Source organism: Ranitomeya imitator, chromosome 4, assembly GCF_032444005.1.
Source record: "Ranitomeya imitator isolate aRanImi1 chromosome 4, aRanImi1.pri, whole genome shotgun sequence".
Taxonomy (NCBI): domain Eukaryota; kingdom Metazoa; phylum Chordata; class Amphibia; order Anura; family Dendrobatidae; genus Ranitomeya; species Ranitomeya imitator.
This window is the reverse complement of record NC_091285.1, coordinates 585663591-585683951: the sequence shown is the minus strand read 5'-3', so window position 1 is coordinate 585683951 and position 20361 is coordinate 585663591. Positions and strand designations below refer to the sequence as shown.

Here is a 20361-nt window from a genome sequence, read left to right as displayed (position 1 = left end):
TTGAGCACCTCTGATCAAAATTACTGTTATTGTGAACCCCTTCACACCGCAGCCCATTTTCTTTTTTTGGGTTTCTGTTTTTTTCCTCCCTCTTAATTTTTATGTCCACAGAGGCATATGAGGGCTTGCTTTTTGTGGGACGTTTTTGTTGTACTTTGGAATAGCACCATTCATTTTACCATAGTGTACTCGAAAAAGTAAAAAAAAACTCCCATGTGCAGAGAAATTGTGAAAAAAAAAACCACACAATTCTGACATTGCTTTTGGGAATTGTTTTTACGGCGTACATTTTGTGGTGAAAATGCACTTGTCAAATTTTGTTTGAATGCAGATTGCACATTTTCTGTTAGTACAATAAACCTCATTTCAAGGCAGAAACATTACTGTGTCCAACAGTTATTAGATATTTGAAACTGAAATAGCTGTTGCAAAAAAAACAATTTTTATAAAACATTAAGCTTAAGATTAATAGGGGTGCCCAAACTTTTTCATATATGGGTATACCTTGACGATTGGTGGAGCAGCTTAGTATACTTTTTTTGCAAAAAAACATATCAACTAAATACCCTGTTTTTTCCATCTTTTGACTAGCACTTGCTTATTACTGTGATTTTTTTTACAACAGAGTATTTTTGACCTCACTGTGCTCTTTTGTGTCTTCAAGTTTCTTGTTGGTGTGTGAACAGGTTCCTACAGACTTGTTCAATGTGCAAGTAGCCCATGTGTTTCTGTTTAATGAAGCTGCCAGTTGAGGACCTGCGAGGCGTCAATTTTTCAAACTACAGACTCTTATGTACTTGTCTTGTTGCTTAGTTGTGCAGCAGGGCCTCCCACTTCTCTTTATACTCTGGTTAGAGCCTGTTTGTGCTCTCCTCTGAAGGGAATAGTACACACCATTGTAGGAAATCTTCAGTTTCTTGGCAATTTCTCGCATGGAATAGCCTTCATTTCTAAGAACAAGAATAGACTGTCGAGTTTCACATGAAAGTGCTTTTTTTCCGGCCATTTTGAGAGAGTTTAATGGAACCAACAAATATAATGCTTCAGATTCTCAACTAGCTCAAAGGAAGGTCTGATTTACAACTTCTCAAATCAGCCAAACCGTTTTCAACTGTGCTAACGTACTTGCACAAGAGTTTTCAAAGGTATTCTAACCATCCATTAGCCTTCTTACACAGTTAGCAAACACAAAGTGCCATAAGAACACTGGAGTGATGGTTGTTGGAAATGGGCCTCTATACACCTATGAAGATATTGCATTACAAACCAGAGGTTTGCAGCTAAAACAGTCATTTACCACATTGGCAATGTATAGAGTGTATTTCTAAATCATTTAATGTTAGCTTCATTGGAAAAAACTGCTTCTCTTTCAAATAAAATGACATTTCTAAGTGTCCATAAACTTTTGAATGGTAGTGTGTGTGTGTGTATATATATATATATATATATATATATATATATATATATATATATATATATATATATATATACACACACATATATACTAGCTATTGAACCCGTTCTACGCCCAGGTGGCTAGCATCTATATTGGTATATGGTCTCCATCCTGGTATGTGCTGCTCCATCCTGCGTCCCCATCCTGTCATGAGCTGCTCCATCCTGCGTCCCCATCCTGACATGTGCTGCACCCATCCTGCACCCCCATTCTGACATGTGCTGCTCCATCCTGCGTCCCCATCCTGTCATGTGCTGCACCCATCCTGCGCCCCCATCCTGCCATGTGTTGCACCCATCTTGCGCTCCCATTCTGTCATGTGCTGCACCCATCCTGCGCCCCCATCCTGCCATGTGTTGCACCCATCTTGCGCTCCCATTCTGTCATGTGTTGCACCCATCCTGCGCCCCCATTCTGTCATGTGCTGCTTCCATCCTGCGCCCCCATTGTGACATGTGCTGCTCCCATCCTGCGCCCCCATTCTGACATGTTCTGCACCCATCCTGCGCCTCCATTCTGACATGTTCTGCACCCATCTTGCGCCCCCATTCTGTCATGTGTTGCACCCATCTTGCGCCCCCATTCTGTCATGTGCTGCACCCATCCTGCGCCTCCATTCTGACATGTTCTGCACCCATCCTGTGCCTCCACTCTGTCATTTGCTGCTCCCATCCTGTCATGTGCTGCTCCCATCCTGCGCCCCCGTTCTGTCATGTGCTGCTCCCATCCTGCGCCCGTTCTGTCATGTGCTGCTGCCATCCTGCGCCCGTTTTGTCATGTGCTGCTGCCATCGTGCGCCCGTTCTGTCATGTGCTGTTCCCATCCTGCGCCCCCGTTCTGTCATGTGCTGCTCCCATCCTGTGCCCCCGTTCTTTCATGTGCTGCTCCCATCATGCGCCCCTGTTCTGTCATGTGCTCCCCGCAGTTAGGCAGCAGGGAGCTGAATGTCAATGAGTATAATATCAGTAGTCACGCTCTGTCAATAGTTCAGAGCATGAAAGAGGCCACTGTTTTGTTGATGTCAGGTCAGTGGAAGTCACCGAATCACTGGCAGGAGTGGCCTGTGTCTGCTCTGTGCCTGCAGAAATCGGCGCTGGGCACAACAGGCAGGTAAGTGGCATCTACTTGCCTGTTAGTTTTTAGGCCCACAATAAAAAAAAAATATGGATAAACCCTATTAACACATCTGAGTTTTGCGGTCTGAGTACAGATCCTGATGCACAGGCTGTTATGACCTGGTGGTTAGGAGCACCCGGAATGACCTGATAGTTAAACCTCATACAGGACGAGCTCTGGGATGTGGGAGCTCTGCTGACCGCAAGCCCTAATCCTATCACACACACTAAAAATAGCCGTGGAGCGCTCCTGACGCTCCCTAGGCGCCTCGTCACAGCCTAAGATCTAGCTAGCCCTAGAGATAGAAAATAAAGCCTACCTTGCCTCAGAGAAATTCCCCAAAGGTAAAGGAAGCCCCCCACATATATTGACGGTGAGTAAAGATGGAAGTCACAAACGCAGAGATGAAACAGGTTTCAGCAAAGGGAGGCCAGACTTACTAAATAGACAGAGGATAGGAAAGGTAACTTTGCGATCAGCACAAAAACCTACAAAAGACCACGCAGAGTGTGCAAAAAAGACCTCCGCACCGACTCACGGTGCGGAGGGGCCACTCTGCATCCCAGAGCTTCCAGCTAGCAAGGCAAAATCATGATAACCAGCTGGACAAGAAAACAATGAACAAATAATGACTATCAGGAACTTAGCTTCTGCAGGAGAAGGCAGGTCACCAGAGAGATCGAGGAGCGAACTGAACCAATGCAAAAACATTGACAGCTGGCACGGAGTACCGATCTGAGAGGAGTTAAATAGAGCAGCCAACCAAAGGATAACCCACGTCACCTGTGTAAGGAACCTCAGAAGCAGCAGCTTCACTCATAGCCACCAGAGGGAGCCCATAGACAGAACTCGCCGAAGTACCATTCACGACCACAGGAGGGAGTTTGACAACAGAATTCATAACACTGCTCCCATCCTGTGCCCCCGTTCTTTCATGTGCTGCTCCCATCCTGCGCCCCTGTTCTGTCATGTGCTGGTCCCATCCTGCGCCCATTCTGTCCTGTGCTGCTGCCATCCTGCGCCCCCGTTCTGTCATGTGCTGCTCCCATACTGCGCCACCATTGTATTATATGCCCCTCATAAGATGCTCCATTATATATGCCCCGTATGCTGCTGCCATATATATAAAAAAAAAAAATACCATACTCACCTATCGTCGCTGGGCGCCGAGTGCTGGGGGGCCTGAGCAGGCAGGGACACCGGCGCGCTCTGGGGGTCAGGTGCCGGAGTCACCGCTAGCTCAGGCCCCCAGCACTTGCTATACTCACCTTTCTGTCCCGTTCCACCGCTGCGCGCATTAAGCGCGTCATCACGCCCTCTGAACTGGGAACGTCACAGCAGAGGACCCGGGAGACGGAGCCGCACGCAGCGCTGGAACGGGGGACAGGTGAATATACTTACCCTCCTGGCGGTCCCTGACTCTCCGGTGGAGATCGTGGTGTGCGTTCAGTGTTTACGCATACCACGATCTCCTGGGAGCGTCACTCTGTGAGGCCCAGACTGCGCCGGCGCAGTCTATAAAGGATTCGGACAGAGTGACGCTCCCAGCATTATATTATAGATATACACACCTACACACTACCATTCAAAAGTTTATGGACTAAATGTATGTGTATATATATATATATATATATATATATATATATATATATATATATATATATATATATATATATATATATATATATATACACACACATACACATACATTTAGTCCATAAACTTTTGAATGGTAGTGTGTATATGTATATATATATATATATACAGTATATATATATATATATATATATATATATATATATATATATATATATATATATATATATATATATATATATATATATATATAGTCATTTAGTCCATAAACTTTTGAATGGTAGTGTGTGTGTGTGTGTGTGTGTATATATATGGTCATTTACCACATTAGCAATGTATAGAGTGTATTTCTAAATGATGCCCCCCCCCCCCGGGGCAATGTTATAGCGTAAAAAATATATATATTCGCATGTGTAAAAAAATGTTTAAAAAAATTACCCCCAAAAAAAAATTTTCTTCCTATAAATACATTTATCTAAATTAAAAAAAAGAGGCAAAAAACAACGCTTTATTCTCATACTGTCGAACAAAAAGTGGAATAACATGCAATCAAAAAGACTGATATAAATAACCATGGTACCGCTGAAAACGTCATCTTGTCCCGCAATAAACGAGATGCCATACAGCATCATCAGCAAAAAAGTAAAAAAGTTATAGTCCTCAGAATAAAGCGATGCAAAAATAATTATTTTTTCTATAAAATAGTTTTTATCGTATAAAAGCGCCAAAACATAAAAAAATGATATAAATGAGGTATTGCTGTAATCGTACTGACCCGAAGAATAAAACTGCTTTATCAATTTTACCAGATACGGAACGGTATAAACGCCTCTCCCAAAAGAAATTCATGAATAGCTGGTTTTTGGTCATTGTGCCTCAGAAAAATTGGAATAAAAAGCGATCAAAAAATGTCACGTGCCCGAAAATGTTACCAATAACAACGTCAACTTGTCCTGCAAAAAACAAGACCTCACATGACTCTGTGGACCCAAATAAGAAAAAATTATAGCTCTCAAAATGTGGTAACACAAAAAATATATTTTGCAATAAAAAGCGTTTTTCAGTGTGTGACGGCTGCCAATCATAAAAATCCGCTAAAAAAACCCGCTATAAATAGTAAATCATACCCCCCCTTCATCACCCCCTTAGTTAGGGAAAAATTTAAAAAATTTATTTATTTTCATTTTCCCATTAGGGTTAGGGCTAGGGTTAGGGCTAGGGTTAGGGCTACATTTACGGTTGGGAATAGGGTTGGGATTAGGATCAGGGGTGTGTCAGGGTTAGTGGTGTGGTTAGGCTTACCATTGGGATTAGGGTTAGGGGTGTGTTTGGATTGATGTTTCAGTTATAATTGGCGGGTTTACACTGTTTAGGCACATCAGGGGCTCTCCAAACGCGACATGGCGTCCAATCTCAATTCCAGCCAATTCTGCGTTGAAAAAGTAAAACAGTGCACCTTCCCTTCCGAGCTCTCCCATGTGCCCAAACAGGGGTTTACCCCAACATATGGTGTATCAGCGTACTCAGGAACAATTGGACAACAACTTTTGGGGTCCAATTTCTCCTGTTACCCTTGGGAAAATACAAAACTGGGGGCTAAAAAATAATTTTTGTGGGAATTTTTTTTTTTTAGTTTCTCGGCTCTGCGTTATAAACTGTAGTGAAACACTTGGGGGTTCAAAGTTCTCACAACACATCTAGATAAGTTCCTTGGGGGGTCTAGTTTCCAATATGGGGTCACTTGTGGGGGGTTTCTACTATTTAGGTACATTAGGGGCTCTGCAAACGCAATGTGACGCCTGCAGACCATTCTATCTAAGTCTGCATTCCAAATGATGCTCCTTCCCTTCTGAGCTCTGCCATGCGCTCAAACGGTGGCTCCCCGCCACATATTGGGTATCAGCGTACTCAGGACAAATTGGACAACAACTTTTAGGGTCCAATTTCAACTGTTACTCTTGGAAAAATACAAAACTGGGGGCTAAAAAATAATTTTTGTGGAAAAAAAAATATTTTTTATTTGCACGGCTCTGCGTTATAAACTGTAGTGAAACACTTGGGGGTTCAAAGCTCTCACAACAAATCTAGATGAGTTCCTTAGGGGGTTTATTTTCCAAGATGGTGTCACTTGTGGGGGGTTTCTACTGTTTAGGTACATTAGGAGCTCTGCAAACGCAATGTGACGCCTGCAGACCATTCCATCTAAGTCTGCATTCCAAATGGCGCTCCTTCCCTTCTGAGCCCTCCCATGCGCCCAAAGGGTGGTTCCCCTTCACATATGGGATATCAGCGCACTCAGGACAAATTGGACAACAACTTTTGGGGTCCAATTTCTCCTGTTACCCTTGGGAAAATACAAAACTGCGGGGTAAAAAATAATTTTTGTGAGAAAATTTTTTATTTTTTATTTTTACGGCTCTGCATTATAAACTTCTGTGAAGCCCTAGGTGGGTCACAGTGCTCACCACACATCTAGATAAGTTCCTTAGGGGGTCTACTTTCCAAAATGGTGTCACTTGTGGGGGGTTTCAAAGTTTAGGCACATCAGTGGCTCTCCAAAAGCAACATGGCGTCCCATCTCAATTCCTGTCAATTTTGCATTGAAAAGTCAATTGGCGCTCCTTCCCTTCTGAGCTCTCCCATGTGCCCAAACAGTGGTTTACCCCCACATATGGGGTATCAGCGTACTCCGGACAAATTATACAACAACTTTTGGTGTCCAAATTCTTCTCTTACCCTTGGGAAAATAAAAAATTGGGGGCAAAAAGATCATTTTTGTGAAAAAAAATATGATTTTTTATTTTTACGGCTCTGCATTATAAACTTCTGTAAAGCACTTGGTGCGTCAAAGTGCTCACCACACATCTAGATAAGTTCCTCAGGGGGTCTACTTTCCAAAATGGTGTCACTTGTGGGTGGTTTCAATGTTTAGGCACATCAGTGGCTCTCCAACACAACATGGTGTCCCATCTCAATTCCTGTCAAATTTGCATTGAAAAGTCAGACGGGGCTCCTTCGCTTCCGAGCTCTGCCATGCGCCCAAACAGTGGATTACCCCCACATATGGTGTATCAGTGTACTCAGGACAAATTGTACAACAATTTTTTGGGTCCATTTTCTCCTGTTACCCTTGGTAAAATAAAACAAATTGGAGCTGAATTAAATTTTTTGTGAAAAAAGTTAAATGTTCATTTTTATTTAAACATTGAAAAAATTCCTGTGAAATACCTGAAGGGTTAATAAATTTCTTGAATGTGGTTTTGATCACCTTGAGGGGTGCAGTTGTGCAGTTTTTAGAATGGTGTCACACTTGGTTATTTTCTATCATATAGACCCATCAAAATGACTTCAAATGAGATGTGGTCCCTAAAAAAAATGGTGTTGTAAAAATGAGAAATTGCTGGTCAAATTTTAACCCTTATAACTCCCTAATAAAAAAAATTTTAGTTCCAAAATTGTGCTGATGTATAGTAGGTATGTGGGAAATGTTACTTATTAAGTATTTTGTGTGACATATCTGTGTGATTTAATTGCATAAAAATTCAAAGTTGGAAAATTGCGAAATTTTCAAAATTTTCGCCAAATTTCCATTTTTTTCACAAATAAACGCAGGTAATATCAAAGAAATTTTACCACTATCATGAAGTACAATATGTCTTGAGAAAACAATGTCAGAATCGCCAAGATCCGTTGAAGCGTTCCAGAGTTATAACCTCATAAAGGGACAGTGGTCAGAATTGTAAAAAATGGCCTGGTCATTAACGTGCAAACCACCCTTGGGGGTAAAGGGGTTAAAGCCCATGGCAATGTTGCTAACCTCCCTAGATGTGGACGGAAAAGAAAAATTGACAAGGATTTCAACGCAAGATTGTGCGGATGTTGGATAAAGAACCTCGACAAACATCCAAACAAGTTCAAGCTGCCCTGCAGTCCGAGGGTACAACAGTGTCAACCTGTACTATCCGTCGGCGTCTGAATGAAAACGGACTGTATGGTAGGAGACCCAGGAAGAACCCACTTCTTACCATGAGACATAAAAAAGCCAGGCTGAAGTTTGCCAAAACTTACCTGAAAAAGCCTAAAAAGTTTTGGAAGAATGTTCTCGGGTCAGATGAGACAAAAGTAGAGCTTTTTGGGCAAAGGCATCAACATAGAGTTTACAGAAGAAAAAAAGAGGCATTCAAAGAGAAGAACACGGTCCCTACAGTCAAACATGGAGGAGGTTCCCTGATGGTTTGGGGTTGCTTTGCTGCCTCTGGCTCTGGACTGCTTGACTGTGTGCATGGCATTATGAAGTCTGCAGACCACCAACAAATTTTGCAGCATAATGTAGGGCTCAGTGTGAGAAAGATGGGTCTCCCTCAGAGGTCATGGGTCTTCCAGCAGGACAATGACTCAAAACACACTTCAAAAAGCACTAGAAAATGGTTTGAGAGAAAGCACTGGAGACTTCTAAGGTGGCCAGCAATGACTCCAGACCTGAATCCCATAGAACACCTGTGGAGAGATCTAAAAATGGCAGTTTGGAGAAGGCACCCTTCAAATATCAGGGACCTGGAGCAGTTTGCCAAAGAAGAATGGTCTAAAATTTCAGCAGAGCATTGTAAGAAACTCATTGATGGTTACCGGAAGTGGTTGGTTGCAGTTATTTTGGCTAAAGGTTGTGCAACCAAGTATTAGGCTGAGGGTGCCAATACTTTTGTCTGGCCCATTTTTGGAGTTTTGTGTGAAATGATCAATGTTTTGCTTTTTGCTTCATTCTCTTTTGTGTTTTTCATTTAAGACAAATTAAATGAAGATAATGATACCAAAGAATTTGTGATTGCAATCATTTTCAGGAAGAAACTGAGTATTATCTGACAGAATTGCAGGGGTGTCAATACTTTTGGCCACTACTGTATGTGTATATATAGCCATTTTGTTTCATTTAAAAAAAATTACAAAAAGCAAAATGGACAGGTGCCAAAGTTTGGGCACTCTAGGAGACTTGTGTGCTCATTCCAAGGTTTCAGACCTTATTTAGCCTGTTAATGCTAGGGCTTGTCATCATTATCGGTAGGAAAGGCCAGGTCATGCAAATTTCCCAGCTTTATAAAAATCTAGCCTCCTCTAACCTTGTGCCAAAAAAACTGCAGCCATGGGCTCTAAGCATTTGTCTAGCACTCTGTGGACTTCCACCATTTTTATTTCTAAAGAAGGAGAAGACTATAAGAAGATAGCAAAGCGTTATCAAGTTGCCCTTTCTTCAGTTCGAAATGTAATTAAGAAATGTCAGTTAACCATAACAGTGGAGGTCAAAATATAGTCTGGAAGACCAAGCAAACTTTCAGTGAAAGCTGCTCGTAAGATTGCTTGAGGGGCAAATCAAAACCCCCGCTTGACTGCAAAAGACCTTCAGAAAGATTTAGCAGACTCCGAAGTTGTGGTACATTGTTCTGCTATTCAGAGACACCTGCACAAATGTGTGTTTCATGGAAGAGCCATCAGAAGAAAACCTCTCCTGCATCTTTACCATAAAATTCAGTGTCAGAAGTATGCAAAAGAACATCAAAACAAGCCTGATGCATTTTGGAAACAAGTACTGTGGACCGATGACGTTAATATAGAACTTTTTGGACACAATGATCAAGGTATGTGTGGAGAAAAAAGGGTACAGAATTTCAGGAAAAGAACATCTCGCCAACCATTAAGAGTTGGGTTGATCAATTATGCTTTGGGGTGTGTTGCAGGCAATGACGCAGGAACATTTCACAGGTAGAGGTAAGAATGGATTCAATTAAATTTCAGCAAATTCTTGATGCAAACATAACACCTTCTGTAAAAAAAAGCTGAAGTTGAGAAGAGGATGACTTCTACAAATGGATAATGATCAGAAACACACATCAAAATCCACAATAGACTACATCAAAAGGAGCAAGCTGAAGGTTTTACAATGGCCTTCACAGTCCCCTGATCAGAACACCATTAAAAAACTGTGTCTAGTCTGTGTCTAGGAATCTCACAGAACTGGAAACATTTTCCAAGAAAGAATGGAGGAAAATCCCTTAAACAAGAATTGAAAGACTCTTTGCTGACTACAAAAAGTGTTTACAAGCTGTGATCCTCTCAAATGGGCTGCTTCTAGGTACTATCTGTACAGGGTACCCAAACTTTTGCTTTGGCCCATTTTACTTTTTGAAATTTTTAAAATGTAAAAAAATTACAATATGTATATTTTTTTACTTAAAATACAAAGGAAATGTGACATCTTTAATTTTACCTGTTTTAGAGATCATTTCATCTTCAACTTGCTTAACTGTTCACAATAACCGTAATTTTGACCATAGGTGACCGAACTTCTACATGCAATAGTAGACATGAAACGTTTCAACCCTTTTTTGGTCTTTGTCACAACACTTGCTTCAGAGGACAAGTTTATGCGGCGCTCTCGCGCCTGTATTAGTGGCATCTGGCCAGCTCACCTTCTCACCAACACCACCTATGGTTTTTCTGCATGTTTGCTGTACATCAATAAAGTAATTTGCTTTCTTCACTCAAGAGTATGTGGTGAATTAATCAATAGTGTTGAGCATTCCGATACCGCAAGTATCGGGTATCGGCCGATACTTGCGGTATCGGAATTCCGATACTGAGTTCCGATACTTTTGTGGTATCGGGAATCGGTATCGGATCCATAGTGATGTGTAAAATAAAGAATTAAAATAAAAAATATTGATATATTCACCTCTCCGGCGGCCCCTGGACATCACCGCTGGTAACCAGCAGGCTTCTTTGTTTAAAATGAGCGAGTTTAGGGACTTCCATGACGTCACGGCTTCTGATTGGTCGCGTGCCGCTCATGTGACCGCCACGCGACCAATCAGAAGCCGCAACGTCATTCTCAGGTCCTAAACTCCTCATTCTAGGAATTTAGGATCTGCGAATGACGTCGCGGCTTCTGATTGGTCGCGTGGCGGTCACATGAGCGGCACGCGACCAATCAGAAGCCGCGACGTCATTCTCAGGTCCTAAACGCGCTCATTTTAAACAAAGAAGCCTGCCGGTTACCTGCGGTGATGTCCAGGGGCCGCCGGAGAGGTGAATATATCAATATTTTTTATTTTAATTCTTTATTTTACACATTAATATGGATCCCAGGGCCTGAAGGAGAGTTTTCTCTCCTTCAGACCCTGGGAACCACCAGGATACCTTCCGATACTTGGTGTCCCATTGACTTGTATTGGTATCGGATATCGGCGATATCCGATACTTTTCGGGTATCGGCCGATACTATCCGATACCGATACTTTCAAGTATCGGACGGTATCGCTCAACACTATTAATCAACCTATGATTCTGGGGATTACACACTGTTCCACCACCACCTCAACGCTTCGACCGAGTGACACCAAGCTTCTGTATACTGCAGCTCCAGAATCTCCTATGATGTGTATACTGCAGTTCTATGTGTCATGTGATGTCTATATTGCAGCCCCATATCTTCTGTGATGATTATACTGCACTGACTTGTCTCCCGTGATGTCTATACTGTAGCCCCAGTGTGTCCAGTGACATAAATAAGGCAGCCTCATTATCTCCTATGATCTCTATACCAGAGGTGTCAAACTGCATTCCTCTAGGGCTGCAAACAGGTTATGTTTTCAGGATTTCCTTAGTATTGCACAGGTGATGGAATCATTCTGTGCAGGTGATTAAATTATCACCTGTGCAACACAAGGAAATCCTGAAAACATGACCTGTTTGCAGCCCTCAAGGAATGCAGTTTGACACCCCTGCTCTATACCACAGCCCCATATCTCCTGTAATGTATATACAGTTGTCTTGGTATCTCCTAGTTTATGTATACAGCAGCCTTTGTGTCTCATATGTGATGTATACGGCAGTCACAATGTCTCTTATGTGATGTATATACAGCAGTCTCAATGTCTACTAGGTTATGTATACTGCAGGTCTCCCACTGCTAAGTTCTATAAATGTAACGTGAGCAGTGATGAATTTCTCACTGTGAGGAGACCTGCAGTGTAATATACATCTGTGTTTCAGTACAGTAGCGTAGCTACTGGGGGGACAGAGAGGGCCATTGCCCCAGGCCCAGTCACCTGAAGGGGCCCACCGGGAGATCCACTGCTGCGTCTGAGGTGTCAGGGAGAGAGCAGCACAATGCCAGCTCCCCTGTCTGATAGACTCCGCACAGTGGCAGGCTGCAGAGCCTCCCTCCGTGCAGAGTGTGATGTGGTCTCTTCCTGGCTGGGCTGGCAGCAGCTGCAGTTACTTTCTGGCTGTGCAGCTTGGATTGGCTGAGGCACGCTGGGTCCTAGTGCCCTCCAGCATCTATCTGGACACATCCTGGTTCTCCTCACTGCCTGAAAACTTCATCAGTGAGTGGGGATGGAATTTATTAGAGTAATTCGATTTAAGCATATCATGGTCACTGTGGGGGTGAATGTGGGAGGATTGTGGTATTGTGGGGGCTGAAGTGGTGGAGGGGACAGGGCACTGTGGGGTAACTGTGAGAGGATGGTGGTTATTGTGGGTGTTGGGGTGTGCAAGAGGGACAGGGCACTGTGGGGTAAATGTAAGAGGATGGGGGTTATTGTGGGTGTTGGGGTGAGCAAGGGGGACGGCATTGTGGGGTAAAGGTGAAAGAGGATGGTGGTATTGTGGGAGGGGAACAGGGTACTGGGGGGTGAATGTGAGACTTTGAGGGTATTGTGAGGGCTGAAACGGGTGAGGGGGCACAGGGAAGTGGGGGGCTGATTATTATTATACTGTTTAATGGAGATTATATGCACTCCATCATATAATAGTTGATGTCTGGGGGGCTGGAGATGGGGAGGTCGGGGGCTTTTTATACTTGCGAGCTGGGTTTTTTATAAGTATTAGTATAACAAGCATAACAATGCAGGTTAATAGCATGACTACGTTACTAATAGGTTAATATTTCAGTATTACTATAACAAGGATAAGTATTAGCATAAGGGCGCAGACAGACGCTGTATAACTCATGCAAGTATCGCATTGCAATCCTCAGACTGGCCAGTACCGCTCCTGCAATGAGCGTGACAGCGTGATAGATTACTATGCAGCTGTCGTGCTCAGGTCAGGAGAACTGACGGTCAGTCCGAGGATTGTGATGCGATCCTCACATGAGAAATACGTCCATCTGTCTTCCCCCTAACAAGTATAACAATACAGTAACCACGGGCTGCATTCTATGTTATAAGAATAAATTACTTATTAAGTTATTAAATGCTTGGGATGACTGTTTGCAGTCACTCTGAGACTACAGACTGCCAAATCATGATGGGGTGCGCCTGCCGTCATGAGACCCCAAAACCATTGGTGCGATCAGGCAGTCATGCGACCACGTTTGCTATTTGCACGTATTGACTAGACAAGTTTGACTTCACTCAATAGAAGAAAATCGTCACATGACCTCCTGCTCTCATCAGCGATGCTGGGGCCATTATTACTGTACATAGGGGGACTCCTAAATATTAAGCAGGCACTTATGAAGCATTGAAACCTAGATACTGGATAACAGACGGTGCTGAACCGGCTGTCAGTCTGTCCCAGGGCATCAGTTACAGTGGCTGCTCTTTATACACAGAGCGGTGACTGAAAAGCATTGGAGCCGCCTCTTTGACTGGAAGAGCAAGACTGCTGGGAGGAATAAAGTTAATTTCCTCCCTCCAACGGGGGCGCTCATTGTGGGCACCATACGGTGTCAGAACGCTATTAACCTGCACATTAACCCCATATCTGCAGGTTAATAGCATTACTTTACATGACAGGGTCCCTTTAAGCTCTGCAGTAGATCAGGGTGACATGATCTCCCTGCACTACTGCTCTGTTTTGTAGACCACAGGTTTCTTTAAGCCTGTCGTCTACAGAACAGCTGGGTGATGCACTGGCTGAGTCACCAGCGCATGCGCAGAATGTGAGCTAACGAGAGTCACTGTACAGTGTGGGGGCCATCATACAATGTGGGAGCCCATATACAGTGTGGGAACCACTGTAGGGGGCCACCATAAAGTGTGGGGACTACAGTGGGGGCCATTATACAGTGTGGGAGCTAATGAGAGGGCCATTATACAGTGTGAACTACTGTGCATGGCCCTCAATGTGTGGAGACTACCGTGGCAGCTATTATGAAGTGTGAGGGACATTAAACAGTATGGGGGCTATTGTGAGGACCAATAAACATTGTTGAGGCTACTGTGAGGGCAAATATACTATGTGGGGGACAATATAAAACGTGAAGACTACTGTGGGAGTCATTCTACTGTGTTTGGGACAGCAGCGGGGACATAATTCTATGTATAGGGTAAATCTGGGGGACATCATACTATATGTAGGGGAGCTGTGGGCCCATCATACTATGTATAAGGAAGCTGTGAGGGAATTATGCTGTGTATACTGGAGCTCTGTCAGCATTATACTGTGCATAGGGGAGCTGTGGGCCCATTATACTGTGTATAGGGAAGCTGTGGGCCTATCATACTATGTATAGGGGAGCTGTGGGATCATCATACGGTGTATGGGGGAGCTGTGCGCTCACCATACTGTGTATGAGATAGCTGTGGGAGCATTATACTGTGTATAAGGCAATTGTGAGCCTATAATGCTGTGTATAGGAGAGCTGTGGACCCATCATACTGTGTATAAGAAAGCTGTGGGGGCATTATACTGTGTATAGGGGAGAAGTTGTCTCATTATACTATGTATAGTGGAGCTCTGTCAGCATTATACAGTGTGTAGGGGAGCTGTGGGATCACTATATGGTGTATAGGTGATCTGTGGGCCCACCACACTGTGTATAGAGGAGTTGTACATGGGGAACCTTATAAAAATGTTAAGTGGGCACTTAAAAATTATTATAAAGAGGGGCACTCAGTATTGTGACCATCAAAGTTGCACATGGAGTATTATTACTTTCTAGGGACAAAATATGGAGGGCACATGTACAGGAAATTAATATTTTCTAGGAGCAATTTTACCATCTAGAGAGCACAGAAGCGGGATTGTTCTGTCTCCGCCATCTAATATTGTTACCCTGATTATCTGTTTGCGTAATTGCAGGTTTCTCAGTATAGATGTTCATATCTTTATTTGTTTTTAGTGCTTTGGCTCCCTCTAGCGGTCAGAGTTATGTTGACAGTTAAATCTTCTGTGTTTGTATTATCCATGTCTGATTCTCCTCCTCCTTTGCAATGCATTATGGTAGCTCAGCCTCCATTTCCCTCCATTTTTTCCTTTCACTTTCCTCAGTCTGCCTTCAAGGAAAGACGCTTCACTTCATCCCCCTTGCGATTGCATTGCCGGTATGTCTTTATGCTTCCTATAGATATTTCTGCTCCATATTAGCCTAGCCTAGCCAGTTGTACTCCCAGTTCAGTTTCTAGCCTTCTAAATGTTATGCATAATGTATATCATGTGTATTATGTATCTGTTCTATACCATGCACTGATACTATGTATAACATTGTTCACAGTTTCACCGCATCAATATACCACTACGTTTAATAAAGCACAGACTCAACCACAGTCTCCCTATTGGACCCCGGTATAGCGGTTTAGCTGACTGTATAGCTACGTATGAGCCTGCCTCAGCTAGTGAGGACAGAACAGGGATTATTACTATGTGAGGGCACAGTGGCATCATTACTATGTAGGGCACTAAGAGGAGCCGTTATTGTACCACACAGCAGGTTCAGTAATAGGGACACATACGGCAGCAGCGGCTCAGCATTGGAATCAGCAGGATGAGCAGTTTGTGCAGGTTGGGAATAGATGTCATGGGGCTGGAAATGTGTGAAGTGAAATGTGTCTTTGTTGTGATCTCTGCAGACGAGTCCTGGCTGGAGAAGTCGACATGTCGGTCTGGGCCAGATCAAAAAGATGGGAAAAATGAACAATTCCATCAGAAAAAATGTCAGCGGTAAGTCACCATCTAGAAGTGTACTGTGATCTCTATCTGTCATGCAGGACTGGTATCTACCACTATATGTCACCGTATGGCAGTAATATCAATACTGGTCATTGAATAGAGATTTATTTTCAATATCAGTGCGGTCATCTCCTGAGGTTTCCCTATACCCACCGCAGTTATAATCATGGTTACCTGGTTAAGGGCCACAGGCTGACACAGACAGAAAAGGGCCCATGTGCAAGAACAATATATGGGCCCTTTGCAGCCCAAGAGCTCCTAAAAATACAAAATTGCACCTTATTTAGAGGTAGAAATGGGCCCCCTTATCTCTTGGGCCCATGTGCTGCCGCATAGGTTGCAGTAATGATATGTCCGCCTGTTAGGGGCCCACTCACATGTTTTGCCCTCCCTGAGCTGAACCCCTAGCTACGCCTCTGGTTCAGTATGACTTATTGCTGCAAGTTCAAAAAGAGTCACCATGCTCCAGACGGATGCAAATCTGGAAAAGAAGTTATGAATTTCAACATCATCCATACCACCTAACATCACAACCGCAGCAAAGAGAAGCAGCTGCAGCCATCCCATTAGGCGTCAGTTAATTAAATATTTGACCGGAATGATCGTATACAAATCCATATGGCCCTTAGCAGAAAAAAAAAAAGATTCTCCACCCCTGCTTTTTATTAAACAGGATATGCTAAAAATGGCCTTGCAGGAGTTGGACTCATGTTATCCCCACAAATTAAAGGGAACCTGTCATCAGTTTTGGCCAATAAGAGATATGGCTGTCACCTCTCAGGGCTGATATACAGCATTCTATAATGCTGTATATCTGCCCCCAAGCTGACCTGTAAGAGAAGAAAAATAACTTTTTATACTCACCTGTGGGGCGCTCAGGTCCGATGGGCGTCGCTGGTCTTGGTCCGGCGCCTCCCATCTTGTTACGATCCCCGTCCTCCTGCTTGCTTCGTGTGGCTGATGCGTCCCTTCGTCATCCACACAGTCTCCTCGGCATTGCGCTCCTGCGCAGGCGTACTTCTCTGCCTTGTCGAGGGCAGAGCAAAGTACTGCAGTGCGCATGCGCCGAGAAAGGTCAGAGAGGCCCGGCACCTGCGCACTGCAGTACTTTGCTCTGCCCTCAACAGGGCAGAGAAGTATGCCTGCGCAAGGACCAAGGAGACGCATCATACACATGAAGCAAGCAGGAGGGAGGTATCGCAAGCAGATGAGCGACACCCATTGGACTGCCCCGCAGGGGAGTATAATAAATTGTTTTCTTCTCTTCCAGGTCAGGTTGGGGGCAGATATACAGCATTTTAGAATTCTGCATATCAGCCCTGAAAGGTGATGGTCAGATCTCTTATCGGCCAAACCTGGTGACAGGTTCACTTTAAGTGACAGCAAGGCTAGGAGAGCGCTGTACCACTTCACTCCTGATTATTCCAAACGATGCAGCCTCTGAAAGGTAACAGGAGATGAAGTGGCACGGCGCTTTCCTATTGCCACAGCTCCTAAGATCTACAGTACTTGAGGACCTGTTAGTTCTCCCGACATTTCTCTTTTAGTAAATACATGAATTTTTCAAGAAATAACAATTCTTTAGTATATTTTCTTGTAACTCATTATCGTACACTTTATCTGTAATTCCTCAAAGAATTTTTGAACATATTGTCAATGGGTGTTCCTACATAATCTGGCATTGTCCAATCAGTGCTGCCAGTGTCAGAGTGGGTGGAGAATCAGTAAGGCTTGCCTCACAGGACGGTATTTTCTCACAACTGAGAGAATCGGGTTGATTATGGTAATCACCGTTTGATCAAGCCCAGATCAGAGGGATCGCAGTGTGATCCAATTTTCTTCCCAGATGTGGAGAAGATGGGAAAAACATTTTCTCCGTCTTCTCCATTGTGTCAGTCTGTGAAAATCGCAATGTTTTCCATTAACCCATAAACTTGGATGGCCAAGTTCAGTACGATTTACGGATGCAAATCACGCATGCTGCATGCAACTGTCAATATAGTCACAGATTTCTAAAAGGAATAATAGAAAACACTAGTGGTGACGACAGTGAGGTGATCTGAGTTAATCGACTATGAACTCCATTTACCTTATTCATGTCAGTGCAAGAAACTGATGCAGCACTATCACACGCAGCTCAGTGTCTCTGCTGGATGTCAGGTTAACCGTTTGCATCATGTCAATGTTCAGTATGGCATCTAGATGTAGCAGAGCTACAGACTCATTGCAGGACAAATGGATTTTCTTCTCGTCGGACAGGTGAGGAATATAATGGTTCATTATTTTTAATTTTTCAATAATAAATGGGTAAAAGGGGGTGTTTATTTCAACTAAAAGGACTTTATTCAGGCTGTGTTGTTTTTTTTACAATTTGACTATTTGGTTATTAATGGGGGAGTCTTATAGATCCCTCTCCATTACTAGTCCCTGGGCTTGATGTCAACTGCCAATACAAAGGTGATATCAACCCCAATGCTATTACCCCATTTCCCACTGCACCAAGGTAAGTGGGAAGAATGAAGGCTAAGCTCCAAAATTGGTGCATCTTATGGATATGCCATTTCTGGGGTGGCTGAGAGCTGATGTTTTAAGTCAGGGAGAGGGCCAATATCCATGGCCCCTTCCTAGCCTATTAATATCAGTCCACAACTCTCTGCCTTGCCTTTGCTGGTTATTAATTAGATGTTGGCCCTACAATTTTTTTGAGGTCCCTCATTTTAATTACCAGTAAAGGCCAAGTATACAGCTGTGAGCTGATATTAAATAGCTTGGGAAGCTCTACGAGTATTACCCCCTTCCTAGGCTATACACATCAGCCCCCAGCTGTCTGTTCCCCCTCTGTTGGTTATTAAAATTTGGGAGGACCACACAGCATTTTTTTCTTTAAGCTATTTATTTCTGACTTAAATACATGGTAAGCTACACACGCAAAGTAATGTATATCTCACTCACATATTTCTACCTATGTATTGAAGAATATTTTGTTAGAAAACTATCTTTAAATGACAGAGAATATGTAAAAGCTAATGTTAACATCGCATTGCATACGGATTCCATATGCAAGTCATGCAAATGTTGTACAGATGGAAGGTGAGAAAAATCGCATTTTATTCGCATGACACACGTCCCAACTTTTCAGGAACAACATCGGACCGATTTTATTAACGCTGTTGGGTATGAGCCCTTAATGTGAAAAACAGATCATTGCCTAACTGATGCCAATAAAAGCAGAGAGGCCTCATTCATTTTAGGAGATCCTTCAAATTCTAATTCTGGCTTTTAGAGCAAAAGCAAAATTCTGCTTGATGGGCTCTTTCCTCCATTCAATAAACTGACACAACCTCTGTTTCCAGGATGTTAAGATGCCATATAAGAACGCAGCCTAAGCAAATCACCACATTATAGCTTTTAATTACAGAGTATAGATTCTATTAAGAGCAATATACTATAAAACATCTCATAATGCAATTTTCTAATATAATAAAAGTACCTCTTACGTTCAGCTTTAAAGATCAATAATTACAATGTTAGTGAAGTTGCACTGCGTTCTCCACCCATCTGTACTTATTTGACACATTTAGCATTATACAGAGATCTCATAGCGCCACCTATTGGTTGTAAAAAAGTTAAGCCCATAATCAGCAAATATTTCCTTCATGTTTAGCAAAAAAAAAAACTATTAAAATATAGATATGATATCGTCTGAATTACAGAAATAATCTCTGTATGAATGCTTCGTGTTAAAACCAATGCTCCGTACTGATACAATCTACATTTACGCCAAGTTACGTTCACACCCCTTGCGACCATAATCGTTATACCCCTGCCAGTGGTGTCACCAATCTAAGTTCCCTGCCCCTGGACTTCTACTTACCACCAGCTGCCGTCTTCATCCGTTATGGGCTCCACACCAGTCATCTTCTGCAAGTTGTGATCTACCGGATTGGTCCACTATTTGCTGGACGAGTTACAGGTCACTTCTCAATGTAAGTCCAGAATGAAGCCAGAAAGAGGCTCTCTTTGACTTCCACCGAGAGCTTGTGATCGTTACCTCTGACTTCCAGACAGAAGTTGCGGTCACAAGATGGAGGCGCGGGACCAGAGCGACGCCAAGAAGCGCTGAAGACGGCGGCTTGTAAGTATAAGATTAGGATCATGGAACTAACATTAGTGGCACCACTATAGCACTGAAATAAAAATAATGCTGGAGTAGTGCTTTAACCTTGCCATGTCTGTCTATGATT

At 43.1% G+C, this 20361-nt stretch overlaps 1 protein-coding gene across 2 annotated transcripts in view; it reads right to left on the bottom strand.

Annotated features, from left to right (window-relative positions):
* The window catches only part of FAH (fumarylacetoacetate hydrolase), an 85131-nt gene that overhangs the window by 10946 nt on the left and 53824 nt on the right, over positions 1 to 20361 (bottom strand). The window lies entirely within an intron of this gene.